We start from the raw sequence: 18,752 nt of genomic DNA on the forward strand, positions 1-18,752 counted from the left end.
ATCAAGAGAAGTAGACCCTTAGATGTATGAGATATTAAGGCGATCACAGGGGACAGTTAAATTTTATAATATTGAAGTCTATGATTTCTTAGCTGGTGCTCTCTTGGTGCTTTTGACTTTCCACAGGCAACTTACAACAGAGCAACTAGAATATTAAAAGCTGGATACCTGATTTTATGATAAAGACACAACTGATACAGCTAAACCCAGAATGAAAAGATGGCTCTTGGAGATGGACAGGTTGGTAAACCTGCTGTCTGCCTGCATTGCTGGAACTGATTCGTAATTCCAGTGGTTACACAAGATATTAGTCAAACAGTGTGTTTATTTTCAATTTCTACTTAATGGTTAGGAAGTATATGAAAGTCTTTGTGGTTGATGATTGTAGGACTTTGGTGCTAGGTTAACAGCTGGACTCAATGACCTTAAAGGTCTTTTCCAACCAAAACTATTCTATGATTCTATGACTTTGCCAATAACTGTCCAACTGTCATGCTTACAGCAGTATTAGCATTTGCACTTGAAGGAGTAGATCATAGCAGCTAAAATGTGAAAATTTAATGATTTTAAGCCTGGAATTTACATTCTGTTTTCTAAAAAATGTTTTCAGACTTTTAAACACTATCTGGATGTGGAAAATCCTGACTCAGTTGTATGATATAAATTTTCAAAACTAGCTTAGGAGAAGACTCTTAAGCTCATTGAAATTACATATTCTGTTAGCAGATAGTGATATACACTTTTTTATATAATTGCCTTAGCTAAAGAAAAATCCAAGAAAAGCAAGTCATGCCTCTAGTTCAAATGTTTGATGGCAGTCCAGCTAAACTCATCAGGTGCTGAAACTTGTGACTCTTAAGAGAGAATCATGTCTCTGCAGTATTATGTGCACCATCTCTCAAAGTTAAAATTGTCAAACAGTTCTATTTAATTTAAATCAGACTCAGAAGACTGGATTTTTTAAATCATATTTCTAGATTAAATGAATTTATTTTTGTTGTCATAGTACTCCTATGCATACTTATGGAGACATAATAAGTTCTCTGGGATCATGCCAAACTTTATCTATAAGGATATAAAGAGAAAAAAGTAGAAGCAGAAAAATTAAGAAAGCTGTTAATTCACCAAATGCAATACGGTATTTTGCCACAATACTTCCTTTCCTTCATTCGCCCAACGTTTAGTAGAAAACATTCATGTCTATGACAGGCAATATTTGCTGGTCATTTAGATTTGTCATGAACCTCATATTTTCTTTTTTGCTTTTGGGGTAACATTTAAAGGAAAGGAAAGGGTTTCACACTTCTTTCTTATGTTCTAAACCATAGCATATTCTGAGCTTATGCCACTACCATGCTCGACACCATTAAGTTGAAGATCAGTTTTGACGATACATATGTGCTCTCATACTCAAAAGAAAACTCTTCATTTCATTAAGAAACTCAAAGTGATTTTATATAAGTTATGTCACTCTGTACACATTATGCTGCATCATCAGCAATATTTACAATTTTGATGCAAATGAAAAGTCAGTATACACTTCATTAAAGATTTGGTCAACACACCTGTAAAATGCACCAAACACAGCCAGATGTTTTCTTCCTCTTTGGAAATCAGTGGAATCATCCAGGTGCTACTCAAACATCACTACTGCTACACAGTATGTTATAGGTTTGATATCTGGTAAAGTTTGTGTGGGGACAGACTAGTGAAAGAGTCAGTTCACAGCATGTTTAAAAGCATTGTTTTCATGCATATTACTTTTCTTTTATTTTTCTCTGCTGTTTTCTTTTCCTTCCTCTTACATGCTGTGTTTGCATTCTAATGTCACAACAGCTGTCTAATAAAAGCCAATTCTTAGCAATATCTTTATGTATCTAAAAATCCAGCCCATACTTTCACTTTCCGCTTAGAGCGGTCATAATGTACCTTTGAGCATTGTAAATCATCTCAGTTGAGGAGGAAAATGTAGAGGCAAACATAGGGAACAGGACTATGACTTCTGCTCTGGAACAGTTCTTTACAGAGCAGAATGTGCAGAGGAATTGGCCAAAGTCTAATGGAGATAAGCAGAAGAAATGTTACTCATACAATAAAGCCAGGAACTTGAAGGTAAGAGAAAAAATTCACTGTCAGCACTGAAGTAATGGCCAGAAAGAAACTCCAAAGCTGTTAAACTCCTGGAGAAGAAGGACTTCTTTCTCCCTGCCTCTCACAGAGTTCAACACAAGACATGAGCATCTGTCTCTTAACACTTTGACCTGCTGATGTTTAACATTCTTTGTGAGTTTAACCTTTGCTTCTGAAATAGAATATATACTATTTATAAGAATGGTTTTTAATGTAAAAAATATTTTTGTTAGCAAAGTATTTGAGAACCTGAACTTTTGCTTTCTGAGATTCACAATGATTTGCTTTCAGAAGAAGGAATAGAAAATGTGTCCATCTAACATATCCTATGGTAAAATTATAATGGGACTTCTTAGGACATAAAAAAAAAGTTTTTCAAGCTCCTTTATGTTAAAGCAGGCATAGAACCAGTTTCTTTGAATTCCTGGGCAATATCTACTGCTATGTTAGTATGCAAATGATTATTCCTGTGCCTTTCTCTACATAATATGACATAATATCACACAGGAGTATCTGAAGTTATGTTCTTAGGAAACTTCCAGACAACCTGGGAGATGTCTTTTGAACTTCAGTACCAGTGTCAGTAAATCCTACAAGGAACCTACCTACCTAGTTTAGATTTTTACTAGAGGTATACATGAGTTTCCGCACATAAACTCTGAATTAGACAAGAGTTAGATGTACTAAATCCAATGCTAAGTGGGAAAGAGTGAGCCAGTATATCTAGGAGTGGTGCTTTTAGGTATCAGATAAATAAAACAAAGGATTAGCATGAGCTGTTTTATAAATTGGGGAGTATTAATCCATTTTCTGGAGGTGTTACAGAGGTCAGCATATAATACGTGTTGCCCTTTAAGATAAACTTAAAAAGATAAACTTCCACAAGTTAAATCTCTCATACTCCATCCAGGTTATAAGGCTACAAAAATGTAGTGCAGGGTAGCAACTAGCCACTTGACTCATTGGATCAAATACAACTAATTGTTGCAATGACAGTCTTCAAGGCGCTCAAAATATGTCTTGCAGTCACCAGATTTGTTTGTTTGGTTGGTTTTGTGTTTGGTTTGGTGTGGCGTGGCGTGGTGTGGTTTGTTTTGGTTTTTTTAAAGCTTTTATGTGCCCTTGATGATGGGAATTCACGATCTCAACAGTTTAAAAACCTACTTTAGAGCAATCAGAATTCATTCTTATTATAGGTAAAAGAGAGTTAGAAAGCAATTCAGAACCACAACACACTAAGTGGACTTCAGAGAGCACAAAAAACATGCTGATTTTTGCTACAAGCCCTTTAGATCAGTACCTTTGCTGAACTCAAAAAGAATACTTATGATTAATTCAGTTCAGCTAACTGTACTAGCTGAAGGATAGCTTTTATTATTTAATCAGTTCCCCTCCATATACAGTCCCTGATCAGCCATTTAGGCTTGATTATAGAGGAAATTCTTTGAATGTCATTATCTGCTACCCACATGGCATGCTTTAGCTTAGCTATCCCACCTATGTAAAACTTGTTTTATTTTCGAAGTAGAGAAGCTCTTTGAAGTGAGGAACAGGAGGGAGTTAGGACTGAAACAGTCATTTCACAAAGCATGAAAAAGGAAAATTAATTAAGAGATGTTACAGTGAAAGTCTGCATTTCACACTTCTGGTTTATGTTTAAAAGAAAAATGTAATGAACTGAGGTTTTTTGGTTTAAAAGGAGGGGTTATGCTTATACGGACAGAAGTCAACAAGGCATAAAGGCTATTTCTGTAACAGATTTAAGACCAGCAGACTTATTAGCATGGCATTGTGCTGTATTAGCAAGTCTTGCCAGTTTAGCATGGGCATGTGACTTCAAAAACAGAATTCTCTTACCCTGAAGGCTTGGAACAGTTGTGGAGCTAACACATAAACAAGGACAACTCAAAAATGGTTGCTTCTATTACAGCATGAATGTTTACTTCTCCATATTTAATTTTACTGTCTTAAATTTAAGTTTCCAAGTCTAAGTTAGCTGTGTATGCTCACATTATAATCTAAATAGAGCAGACTGTCGTATGTCACTTCCTCACATTAAATTTATCTCTGGTTCAGATGTTTTGCTATCTTAGAAGAGCTTTCTCTCTTCATTGATTGTATATATAACAGGTTTAATATAAGAAATTTATGCCATCATAGCTGCCTTAGGGAACTCTCCCTGGCCTCCAGCTGCCTCTAAAGAACATGGATCTTATGCAGATGGTGTCGTATCTGTCATCGCCAGTATTCTAACCGGCCTCCAAATCTCTGTTTTCAGACGTCCTAGGGCATCTAAAATTAACAGCTGGAGGAATGCAGGATGTGCTTTGCTACCTGAAATAGCACTAGAAAGCTAAGTTTTGTTACCTTGTAGCTTGAAATATGGCAGAGGACACCTGCTTTGTTCAAAGCCTCAGGACTCAGACATGCTGGACCTGCTCTGTTTGATCTTTTCTTCACCTGCCCGCAGCTTTGTTTCACTTGGTTTCTCTGTAACAGTGATTTTTCTAATTGACATGGCAATTCGGTTTGCTTTTGCATATCTTATAAACAGTGCCACCAACACTTTCTGATGTTAACGTAATGATAGCATCGAGAAATAAAGGCCTGGTACTACAGCAGAGGCCTTGAGAAGTGTGGACACAGGATATGGTGTAGAAGAGCAGAGCTATGGGATGATAAGGGATGGGGTACAGACTAACTTCAGAGACCTCACAACTATAAACCATGGGCATCTGAGACTTTTTCTCTATAGAACTATTCTTTCTCTGTAACAATTTGATCTGAATTAGTAACGGTTCTTGGATTAGATTGTTAAGATTTCGATTATATTAGCCATGACTTATTGTGTATATTTAAGGAGATTCCTCCTTGCACATAAACAAGATTTTCATTGTTAACAGTTTGCACAGTTAAATTCTCTTTGCATTGACAAACTGAGACTAGATGCCTGACTTTAGATAGTAACTTTTAGGTAAAACAGATTTTTTCCTATGCAGCTTGATTCACAGGCATTTACAGTGATGTAAGACATGGGGCTGGCAAACGTGACAAGTGTGAATTAAGCAAGCCCACGGATTTCAGCAGCAGCATCTGGAAGTCACAAGGATTTCTAAACAGTCGTTAATGGCCCTATAAACTTACATTTACATGACTGAAACCAGCCCACCCAGTTTTTACTGTGATAACCAAGGTAAAAAAATACCTAGTAGTTTAAAGATAAACAAAGTAACCTCTAGTTACTACCTGAAAAGGCATTTTCCCCCCAATATTTTCTAATATAATGAAATTCTCAAATACCCAGAGTTAAGCCAGAATTTAAATTAACATAGCATCTTCAACAGTCTAATTTTCCTTTGTGCCCTGAATATTTGAAGGACTTCTGTATACATCCAATTTCAAAGGTTACAAATTTCAGGCATGTTGAGGATAAACCCAGTTGTGAAAATGAACTTTTAAAATTTTTGATATCCACACTGTGCTATAAATCAATGGTTCCTTATTATTCTAGTAGACTCATAAATCATGGTGATAACTTCTAGATAGACACAGACACTGAGAAATATAGTATTTTGCTAACAACAGAAAAAAAGGAATAAACACACACACCACCCAGTTTCTAAAAGAACTCAATTCTCTAACAAACTATGGCACACTGACTGTTCTTAAATGTAGTTTATAAGAGTATCTTCTGAAATCAGTATAACTTTGCTTATTGTAAATGTCAGTTACATGCTGTGACTAAGCATATTGTACATTCTGAAGATAGCATCTTGCACACAACATTGTAAATTTAAAACACCGCTTTATTCGGCATAAGAGACTTAATCAGTGTTAAACTAGTTGTTTAAATATCTTATTGTTCTGTTTACCTATTTAGAAAGGCTGAGAATTAGATTCAAATACTCAAAATTACTGTGTCTATGTGATTTCTTTTACATTTTAAATTGAGATTTTCTAAGGACACAGTCTTTGTCAACTTAATTAGGATTTGTTCATCTAGGTCTGTTCAACTCCATTGAACTAGTTCCATCTTGTTACTACTATTAAAATATTATTGAAAATAGAATCTGATTAGATATATGGAAAACAGTGAAAACGTACTGCAGAAATTTGATGAATTATGTTGTACACACTAACAGCTAAGCCAGTCTTTGTGTGTGCCTTTTCAGATTAGTGGAGAAAAAAGGCTCTTTTAGGGCACAGCTAATCTGACCCATTTTAGACATTTTATTTGGGGTGAAATGAATCATACCTGGAAGTATCTATTTCTCTCCATTGACTGTGAATGGAGCCTGACAGAATTAGGTTAGGCATAGACAACCATTAAAACTCTTATTTTTGTCCTTTTAATGAGATCAGTGTCACCCTTTTACATGATTTTTGGTGGATCGTTCTTTTCCAATACTGCATTATTCTGTACCTCTTTATTTCTTGAATGACTAACTATTTCATCTTAAATACTTTTTTCAACTGAAATACTGTTAGCACAAAGATGAAGTTTGGTTTTTGCTTTTCTGTGATTGTTTAGGTATAGTTACTTTGTTTAATTATTTATTGTATTTAATGTTTTAGGGAGAGATGAAAGACCTTCATGAATTTTAGTGTTTGTTTCCAGTGGTTTGATTGCCATAAACTACACAATTGGTGCATGCTGACTTTTAAAGTTCTCAAATAAGCTGTATTTCAAATATAAATAGTATTTTTTTCTAAAAATTCTACTTTAATCTTTCACCCTAAAATTCAGTAGGGTGTTCCCAGTCTTGTTACAGAAAATTTATGTTGTATTTCAGATATAGTTAATAGGTATTTCTCACATGACACGTTTAAGAAAACTACTTTGAAAAATCACTGGCTGAGGTTATTCTCCAACTTTTCCTCAGAATTATTGTTTCCCAGAAAGACCTGGTAGTAATATTTGTAATAAATAATGAGTGAGTTTGTAGAGTTTTGTAAAATTCAGTTTGCGTGACTTAAAATGTATTGAAGTAGAAATAATAATAAACCTCACAGATAGAGAAATTCAATGGTAAGGTCTGTAGAACTGCTACTAAAATACCTAATACTACAAAGAGTGTTAAATATGAGACTCTTAAATAAGGCGTTTGAATATGAAGAACCTGGAGTGTAAAAAAACTCTTGAGAAAATACCCTGTGTGACTTTTTTGGTACCTCGGCTTTCACGATAGATAAAAGTAGGAATTGTAGAAGGATAGAAAAAGATATATATAGTAAGTGTGACCATGTGTTTATGTACAACACCAGCTTGCTTTCACACACACACATGTATATAAACATACATATATATGTTTATATACACACATGTATATGTACATGCATATGTAAGTACACATGGGTGAAAAGAAGGTTAAGATACACCACATACTCCATGTCATGTATTACACATGACACATGTCTATATGTCATAAACATTCAACCTTTCTTTTAAAGCCCATGACAGCATGATCTAGGTTTCTGCCAATGAGGTGGCAAAACAAACATCTGAGTCAGTTCTTATTTTTCAGAAAACATGGTGTTGAACAGGACTGATAAAGTGAATAAGTACTACCATGTAGCTTCTTGATATTGGGCTTCTTCTGTAAGTATTCCAGATAAAACAAAGAAATGTACAATAAAAAATAATTCCTTGGAGTTATTATGCCTCAAATCTTGTATCATAGACAAAGACAAAGTAAATATTACATCTGTATAAATATATACATATAAATGTCAAACTAAAGATTCATTAGTAATTCTACTAATAAATTTGAATCGTATATTTTATAATGAACTGTAGTGTTAGGTTGTTCTCGACTTTTGAGTCTTAACGGCAGTAGAGGAAACACTGAAAGTCTTAATCATGATTCCATGGTTATTTTCTTTGTTCTTTGATTAAAATGAATCATATGTGGAGAAGTATCAATTACATGATAACAATCTTGAATGTTTGAATATGAAAAAGATTTCATATCCTTCTGAAGACTTAGATCTTTTAATAGCAGAAATGATCCCTTATAATTTGTTTTGGTCTCTTTTTTTTTTTTTTCCAAGCTATTCTTCACACATGAGTTTTTTACTATCACCTGCTGTTAGAGACACTAAAGATTTACCCTGCACAATTTAACATTCTGTAATCTAATGACGGTAATTTTTAAAGTGCTTTTCATGGTATTTCTTTAAAGAAGATAAAGTCAAAGAATCATATCCTGTAGCCTACAGTCGTGTGTGAATTGACTAAATAATTTAATTTAACTGGGACTGAGATGCGAAGAAAAATGTGGTTAATGTAAGACTTGCACTGTTCGGATGCTTACCGTTAGGCATTCTGATCTTGTATTAATCTGGACTCAAAACTACCTCCAATTAAATCATTTCCAGAAGTACCATCTTTGAAATTGACTCTTCTAGAAATAAAATCACTGTCATTGCTCTTATTTGTAGGATGTGAAAGTTATAGATAGAAATAACACTCTGTTAACGATGGTAAGGGATACTCAGTAAACTCAGCATCCTGTTAGAAGATCAAGCAATGTACAAGTGTATCAACTACACATTCTTTCTTGAAAATGTAGAGTTTGGTTGCTATGAGGAGAGCAATGAAGTTTTGAGAGAGACCACAACCTTTGAGAGGAAAAGATAGCACTTAAAAAAAAGCACTAAACATCATGAAAGTTAATATTCATGGAATATAGAAGTGCATAAAAGAAGTAAATGCAAACAACACTGAAATATGACAACGAAATAAGATGGTTTAAGAGTTGTTTCCATTCAATGTGATTTTAGGTTGATACCTTTCTTAGAATTCATATCTTCAAATAGAAGATACTTACAGAAGAAGCACCTGAACTTGAGAGCATCTGACAGGAAACTACAAATCTGTTTAATTTTAAGGAGTTCAGTGCCTTTCTTTTGTATTTGAAAATTAGATCACTGATTCTTATCTCAAAATTCATCTCCAGCATTTTACATACTTCAAGTCATAGTACGCTCTAGAAAATCTTAGCAAAGTCTCCTATAAACAAGTTATGATGGGTGCTCAAAACTTACTTTCTGTAGTGAACAAATGCATAAAGATTCAAGGAATTCTTTATGTTAGTTAGATAGTGAATTTCTTTCTGAAATAGGTTCTGATTTTTGCCAAAACAATAAAACGTGTATTTTTCACCTATTTTTCCCACTCCCACACAACCTCTAGTGTTGTCATTTTATAGTCAGTCCCAAAGATAGATTAGTAGTTTATGTAGCTGTTTGGAAAGTTAGCCTCTGAAACATTCCTGAACTCAATTTTGGCTTGATTCCAATTTAATACATAATCACATAAAATCAATAGCTATTAAAATAGATCCTATTCTTTGGATATTCATACTATACTCTAAAGAACTGTAAAGGTATCAGAGAAATTCATTAAAAGGTTTATTGCAAAGAGATGAAATAGTAGATTTTGCTGCCACAAAACATGAGTTTCACTGGCAGTATATAACAAATACAGTTTAACATTAAAATTCATTTTTAACATTAAATATCTTGTATGGATGGAACTTATGCACTTTACATATAAAACACTTTAAAGGTCAGGAAATCAATCACTCATGTTTTACTAGTCATGTCTATTAGTTTAAGCCAATATAGAATAATGAATACTTCTTTGTATTACAGTTCTGTCTTGGCCTGATCGATCCTCTATAAAGCTATTAGAAAGGTCACAATACGGTGAGTCAAAGACTGCTGGGGAGCAGGAGGGCACAAGGTAAGATAAACATGTCAGCTATTCTGGAATGGAGTCAAGCTATTCCCTATATTTGGAAGTAAATGTTAGGTAAAACCAAACTTCACTTTGGTATTAGAGGTCTTCCTGTGTTTTCATTGTCTGTCCTTATTTTCCATGATTTGTAGATGTAGATAATAAAATTCTCATTGAGTTGATCCTTGTAAAACAAGAGATAGATTTTTAAATGTTAGCATTCTCTCTTGCAAAATTACTTGCACAATATGACTGCCTATTGGATGGTTATATAATGATTCCTCTTAAATGCATAGTCGCTATTCTAAACACTTGGAAGAAGAGTTACTTTAAATTTAATTTAAAATAAAATATTGTATGTTTATAGATTTTATACAAAATCTATGTGCATTAGATAGATAAAACTTTTACATATGTGTGTAAAGACACAGCAGCTATACGTGCAAATATAATATTTACATCAGCTATATATGAACCAAAATTGAATGACTGTGTGATTAAATAGGGTGTTAGTAACAACTATATGATATACATGTTTGTAGCATTAAAAAAGAAGAATCAAATTGATTTTATGGTGTTATTTTAAAACTGTTAAATATTTTTATGTCAATAACCACACATGCTTTTTGGTATTTATCACTGCACACCCTATGAATTAGTTTAGTAATACATTCATACAGTTGTTGCATGTAGTTAATAGTTAAGAACTAGATTATAGTATAATAGCATTTATTAATTTCCTGAGACTACTAATGTGATCAAAGTTGTATACTCAATAAGAAACATAAAAATAATTTCTTAGCAGCATAATTGACCACAACAATGCTACAATTCCATCTCAGGTCCTATCTACTCAAAGAATGTACATTTGGATTTTGTGATTAGAATCATAGAATGTCTTGGGTTGGAAGGGACCCACAAGGGTCATTGAGTCCAATTTCTGTTCCTGTCTATGACAGCTCCACAGTTCACACCATGTGTTTGAGGGCGTTGTCCAGTCTCTTCTTGAACAGTGTCAGGCTTGGAGTTGTGACACCTCCCTGGGGAGCCTGTTCCAGTGCTCCACCTCCCTCTGGGGGAAGAACCTTTTCCTAATGTCTAACCTGAACCTCCCCTGGCACATCTTCCTTCTGGAATCCCATATTTCATATATTTAATTTGAAAATGTCAAAAGAAATTATTTTGAGATTATTAAACTATTTCAAATGTGTTTGTACCGAGGCTTTTCACTGATTTTGTGCAGAATTTGTGAAAAGTTTCAGTTCTACAGAAGATCCATTTCTTACAAAATCTACATTTCTGAAATTGTTTGGTAAGTTTTTTTTTATTTTGTGTATGTATATGGTTATCAAATTATATGCATTTGTTTACCAATGTATGGAGAATTGACAAATAATTAATTTTTAATATTTGTTTTCCAGGTTATACTATAGAGATCTAGCTACGAAAGGTAATTAATCAATCCATCAGAAAATAGTAAAAGAAATCAAATGAATGCTGCTTTGAAAAAACAACAAAAAAAAATGGTTCATCATGGTTAATTTGTACATTTTCAGTGCTTGTTATCAGGCTGTAAAATTTAAAGAAAAGCTATTTAAGAGAAAGAAATTTTCTTTGCTTTTCCAATGATTGAATAATATTTTTACTATTTGTTGGAGAATAAAAACCACCCCCTACATAATGATTTATCTATTGTTAGAAATATGTATATATATGTATTTTCCATACATACTCCTTATTATTTAATGTGTTTGTCTTGCTCAGGGAATTTTTTATCTTTCTACAGAGATTGAACAAGATCTCAAGGTGGAGAGGGGAAGAGGGAGAGAGAGAATGATGTAAGAAACTTTGTCAAATATCTGTTTCAATTTCTAATTACATGGATTTATTGATTTATTTCCTATCCTAGAAGAACTTCTCATGTTCGATATTTTTTTTTTAAATGTCGTTTTGAAAGCAAAACTCACAGACTTCTAGTTTTGTGATTGAATATCTTAAAATAATTTTCTATAGGAAAATAATGAACTCAAAGTACTAAACTCTGAAACACAGACTTATTCAGCAATGCTCTGGTTTATTTTAAATTCTATAAAACATTAGAAACTATTTGAGAAAGTTCACAAAAATTTCGTAGCTATTTTTACATTTATTCCTGAGCTGTTATTTCCAATGCTCCACAGAAATATAATAATATAATAATGTAATAATATAATAATATAATAATATAATAATGAACAGCACAAAGCCCCAGCCACGCCCACAAAAATATGAAATAAAAGGTCCCCAGAAAATCTGGTAAAATCGAAGGGTTCAAGTTTGGTGTTTAGCTTTTGGAAGGGGTAGAGTTGTTAACCATTTATTGTTATGATATACTGTTATAACTACTCTTTGTTTCAACTTGAAATGGCCTGTCTGGGCAAAAGGATGACTGTAAATTTCTCACTATAGCATCAGAGGTAGAAAAAAAGTAGGTATTTGGAGACTGGAATGTCAAAATGGCTTGATATGAATGCCCTCTGAAAGAAATGCAATAAGTGTATATATATATAGTAAACAGAAGTTATTTCATTTTGCATATATATAGATTCCATGCATTTTTCATTGATTTCTATAAATTAATGGGAAAAAATATTTACACTTAAAATAACAATGCTTGATGCATTTGACTATTTATTGTAAGAGTTATTATATGAATTGGACTATTTATCATATATTTTTAATATGTTTAACGGGTTGCTGATGGACTTAATAATGTCAACTTCCATCTCAAGAGGAAAGAGCCATTTTTTACTGAAGAGAATCTAGTTTGTGGTTTTGGGGTTTTGTTTGTTTGTTTGTTTTTTCAAAACATAGTCAAACCCCTCTACCTTTGTTCAGTTCATTTTTTTAATACCTATTATTATTATACCTCTTTGAATACTTCCGCTGTCATTTAGTTCAACATAATAAATATCTGGGCCTGAATAAAAGAGGAAGAGTTAGTCCACTTTATGAAGAAAATTAATACAGATACATTTGTCTCTCATGAGAGTTTCTTCTTTCTCACTGGTAATAAACCTTTTGGAATTACTCCCCTACCATTACGAAAAAATGCCAGGTGAAATGTTCCTGTTCAGATCGTATCATGTTGTTACTAGTTAGTAACAGAGAGTAACTTGAGAACTTACTTGAACACAGTTGTGGGGAAAATGGACATGAGCAACGGAGTGGAGAGAAACAGATGAGTGGTATGAGAAGTGGTTGTTACATCTGCCTGCTCAGCATGCAGCCATTAGAAGATGGTATCTTACAGCAGAAGTCGTAGAGATCTGTTTATGTCTTTGAGAGCAAGACAGAGGTGACAGGCATAAGTACTGGAGGGAATGTGTTTCTGAAGTACTGAGTACTTGATCAAAACCAAACAAATAGGCAATTCCAAAAACAAGCCTGGGAGAGATAATACCTTGAAAAGCTCACTGGGATACTTGGATGCACAGCACAGCTATGCTATGATCATTACTTAGTACTTGGTAGTTCAGGCACTTTTCTCATCATATAAAAAAGAAACTGTCAGGGACCCTGATAATGATTTAAATCACATTAAAGCTTTAAACTAATAATCAAACTTGGTTAAGGAAACATTAATCACTTGATTGAATAATTTTCTGGTCTCCTAAACAATCAAAATCAGACATTCAGAATTGTGGAGTTAGTGATAATTACTATAACATATACAAAAACATATTATGTTAAATTTGTCAGAACTATGATCACTCAGTGCTATATGGATGAACATTATATACCTCTTTTGGGAGTTTTGCACTGAAGATTTCTTATATTTCTTAACTAGATAAAAAAAATTTCTCCACTGATTGACTGAGTAGGGTTATTATGAAGTTAAATTCTGACACTGGGATACTATGAAGTAAAGGCAGACTAAAAAGGGGACACTCCAGAGTATAGGCTGTGTCACCAAATTCAGTGTCACCACTGTATTTTCTGAAGGTTAAAGTTTATTTCTTTCTTTCTACAAGTTCCATAGCTCCTACTAATCCATTACTTACTATGTTTACTTTATAACATAATAAAAACAATTTAATTAAAAGATATAATTTTAAATTCTATTTTTTAAAATGGAAACAGGAACACACAATTAGAGAGACCACCCTGAATCTATGAATAAAATGAACTTTGTGCACTTTCTGACATAAAGTCATACTGGTTATTTTGGTTTAACTTCTTGTGTGATCATTTAAAAGAATGAATGAAGTCAGGTTGAATTAGTGTCATGGGTAAAGCCTGCAGTAAAACACTTTCCAGAACAAAGACCTCGATTATGTTTTCTCAGCACTGAATGGATTCATCTCTTATCAGCTGGAAAACAAGTAATAGATGGTCTTTGCCACTGCTGCTAACACTGCTGCTAACACTAAAACTAAACCACATTAAACAGCAGGTCCATGTAGGTTTATATCCTGTTTCTTACAGTGGCTAAAAGTAGATGTTTGGGGAAGAATCATAGTATCATTTAGGTTGCAAAAGACCTTTAATGTCATCAAGTCCAACCGTAAACCTGACACTGCCAAATCCACCACTCAACCGTGTCCCTAACTGGTACATCTACATATATGTAAGAACAGGATAAATAACAGGATAGATATGTAGCGATAATGCTCTAAATGTTCTCCAATATCAAACAGATTTTGTCTCAAGGACTTCTTAATATGGTTTCTATGCAATTAATCATCCTCAAATTATTCTATGACCTTTTCTAGTTCCTTTTTTTCATTTGTAATATCCTGCAGTAAGAGGTACCCATTGGAAAGGGATTAATACTCTTTATCTGTTTTAAATCTGTAATTGGATAGGTTCATTTGAATGACCATAGTTTTTGTAAAGAGAGTTGGTAATTGTAAAGCACACCGTTCTATCACTTCTTTCCCTTTGAATCTTCTTGTGTTATTCATTCAGGCCTTTTAAATAGCTGGTTAAACTTCCGTATATTAATTTCTGTTCTCTGTTGCATCAAATTTGAATTCCCATATCTTCTGCAAAAGAATACTAATTGAATCTGGCACTGAGTCCATATAAATTACTTATCAATTTTGTTTACATTCTAAATAGATCCTCTTATAATACATACCAAACTTCAACTCCTCAGTGAAGTTGGTCCCTAGAAAGAGATTCAGTCTAAACCAAACTTCTGTTTTTAGACCAAATCGCAAATTTCAACTTTTCTGTAACATTTACCAAGATAACTCTTTTATTGTCCACATGCTGTTATATTCACTTGTTGATAATGACTTTTGATTAAAATTTCTGATTCACTACATTTCTAGTCCTATTTTTTTTCAACAATGGCAAAATAAGGGAAAGCTAAGATTTTTCCTGGATACCAAATGTACTATGACTACAAAGTGATTCATATCAAGAAAAAAAAAATTGAATGAACTACTCAAGAGACAAAGCTGTACTCTCGAAGTTGCCTATACAATTGAGTCCTAATGGAAGCTAACACAGTCATTTGGGCATTAACCATTTCATTGATATTTTTAAACTTTAAATCCTTAAAATCTTTACTTATGAAGATACTGAAAGAGGAAGAGAGGAAATGGCCTCAAGTTGCACCAGGGGAAGTTTAGATTGGATGTCAGGAACAGTTTCTTCACAGAAAGGGTTGTCAGGCATTGGAGCAGGCTGCCCAGGGAAGTGGTTGAGTCACCATCCCTGGAGGTGTTTAAAAGATGCATAGATGGGGTTCTTAGGGACTTGGTTTAGAAGTGGTCTTGACAGTGGTAGTTAATGGTTGGACCTGGTGATCTTAAAGGTCTTTTCCAACCAAGAAAATTTTATGATTCTCTGTTTCTATATAATACTTGTATTCTGTGCAGGTTAATTTATCTGAACTTTTTTAACAGATGCATTTCAAGAGAAAATGTAATATATGTTTCTATGAACATTATAAGATTTAAAAGAATGCACATCACATATCACATGATAATATTCTAACATTCAGTGAGGTGTTTTTATCTACTAAATACTTAACTGATTTTTAGTCATGACTAATTTAAACACAGGAATTTGAAGACATCAATCACTAAAATGATTGCATTGTAGTTAAGGACAAAAATAGAGTAGAAAGATGATAAATGCTTTCAATTAGCCACATGTAAAATAATTTTTCTCAGTGAAAAAAGATATGCTTTTGGTGATGATACTTTCAAATCTTTTTCCAAAGTCTTTCTTTTGACACTCAGATGGCCACAGGAAAATAAAAGTGAAATGTCTGTGGGTTCCTTGAAAATGTACAGTAGTACTACTGTGAAACAAACAAGAAGAACACTTGTTATTAGTAGTAGTGAATAACCACTTCATCTCTGGAACTTCATTTACTGTGCATAGCAGTTCTTTGGAATTTTTTCTGAGTTTTTTTGGGAAAACAGGATTAATTTTTTAACAGTTCTTGTCTTCCATCATGGATCTTTTTTCCATTGTAGAAACAATTAGAAGTTTGAAAAAGAACAGCCAACCAACCAAACCTGAATTTTTTCTCCCATTATAAACTCAAGACTCTTTGAAACTTAAAATTATGTGTATATGAAATTCTGTTCCAATTAAATTGCAGAAAACTTTTAGTCTAAAGTACATACATGTTCATACTTGTTGTCCATTGTTTATTCCTTTTTGTTGTTGTTGTATTTGTTTTTGCTACATCTCAAGCTTCCTTAGGATTCCTAGATGTGATTTTTGACTTTTAATTCTTGTAACTGGAAACAATATCCATATAGTGCAGCAAAGTACTTTTATGGAGTTGAATTTGGGAAAGTTCTACACTCTTTTCCAAAGTTGGATGTAAGAAACGCCACATTTTGTTAAGGAGTCAGTTAGGTTCTTGAATGTTGTGTTCAATATTCTTTCAAGAAAATTGAACTGAAAAGCAGAATAAACTTAATTTTGGAAAAAAAAGCTAACCTTGAGAAGGAGTAAAGCTACAGCTTTTGAAACACCCAGTCAATCCTTTCACTGCTTAGAAAGCTAGGAGGTGTATTACAAAATGCCTTATTTCTTATAAGCTTTTCTGTTTAATAAGATTTCATGAACCTTGAGTCATTTTACATGACCTACATCAGGTACTTCTCACCCTCTTTGAATGATGTTTTTCTTTTTAACACCTTCACATTGTTTCCTGGCTTCAGGGAGTTTTGGGGGTTTATCTGTCAGAGTGAAATATTTATTTAAAAATAAACCTCTGTAGTCACCACAAGAAAAAATTGCTCATTGTGACTGGATAACTTTCTCACCTTTCTGTATAGCATGAACCAAAGGAAAAAACCAAACCAAACCAAAACCAACCAACCAACCAACAACAAAACAAAACAACGAACAAATAAACAAAAATAGACCCCCGAAAAAAAAGACAAAAAAATTACTCTGTGACCTTAAGTGGGAATATTTGTTACATTTATATCTTTAGACAAATCTGGAAAACTAGAAACTTAAGATTGTATTTTAGTTTCTGAATCAAGATTCACCTTTTGCCTCAATGGCAAAACCTGAATTTGATTTCTGACATCCTTTTTCTAAATTGCAGCACTGAACAACTTTAGCAATTTTCAGTTTAAGAAGTCCTACATGAATTCCTCTATTAGTATATAGGTTTTTCCCTATAGTCATGGAAGTTAAGCTAGAACCCTGACCCAAAATTCATGGAAATAATTATCTGGATTTTCACTCTGAATTTACATAGACAGAGAACTTTGGAAACAGCATAAGCTTCCCTTTACTTCCTCTTCCCTCCCATATATATATGCATACACACAAATATAGTTGTGCATATAAGACAATCATAAAATTACAGTAGTTTTTCCATTCTCAGTATGTACAATGAACTGTGTCAATACTCACAACATTTGCATTAAATCACTGTCAAGATCTAGATAAGACAGAAGACAAGTGATGGGTTAGAATGAAACCTTTTCTACAAAATAGTCGAAATGATCCGGATCTTAACTGTTACCCTCTTCCAGTCTTTATACAGGGAAAATCTGAGGTTTTATTCCACTGTTCTGTATCTATAGATTGGATTCTTATTCTTCCTCAGAAGGATAATTTAATTTTATGAAATTCTCTATATAAAGGATCATTCCATTATCATGTTGAAAACAAACAAACCTATTTTCTCCATCAAGGTGATATTAATCCATGTCCTTTAAAATCTGCCATACCTGCATAAGGTCACCCTGCAAGTCAGCAAATAATTAATAGCAAACACAGCAAGCAAGGCTTCTTATTACTAGTGCTTGACTCTTCATGTGAAATATCTTGAAGCATAATTAAAATCAATTATCACGAACACTAAAGACCAAATGACAACATACAAAGGTGAGGTTCTGATGTTTTTTTTGTTGTTATCAGTCTGTCGATTCACTTTCAAAGCACAATAATTCGCAGTAGTTTTCCCAGTGATTAATGTCAAAATTTGAGAGGATGTAGCATATTAATAACAATTCTAAGCAATCTTTTTCTTCATATTAGAAAGCTGTCAAATTCACATTTAGAGTCTCATCTTGCTTTCTAAGATTTCTAGTAAATGAAAGACAAAATACCACAATATTTATCAAAGGTATTTTGAATCTTCTTATCCATCTATAGCTACCTATGTTCGACACTTTGGTTACCCACATATAGGTATCTAATCGATTTTAGATGAATTTGAGATATCATGTGGGACTAGAAGATACTACACAAATTCAACAGAATGCTAATATCCATCTGGAGTAGCAGAGGAAGGTCCCCTTTACTCTGCCCTGGTGAGACCTCATCTGGAATATTGTGTCCAGTTTTGGGCCCCTCAGTTCAAGAAGGACAGGGAACTGCTGGAGAGAGTCCAGCGCAGGGCAAC

The sequence above is a fragment of the Caloenas nicobarica genome, chromosome 1 (assembly GCF_036013445.1).
Source record: "Caloenas nicobarica isolate bCalNic1 chromosome 1, bCalNic1.hap1, whole genome shotgun sequence".
In the NCBI taxonomy this organism is placed as follows: domain Eukaryota; kingdom Metazoa; phylum Chordata; class Aves; order Columbiformes; family Columbidae; genus Caloenas; species Caloenas nicobarica.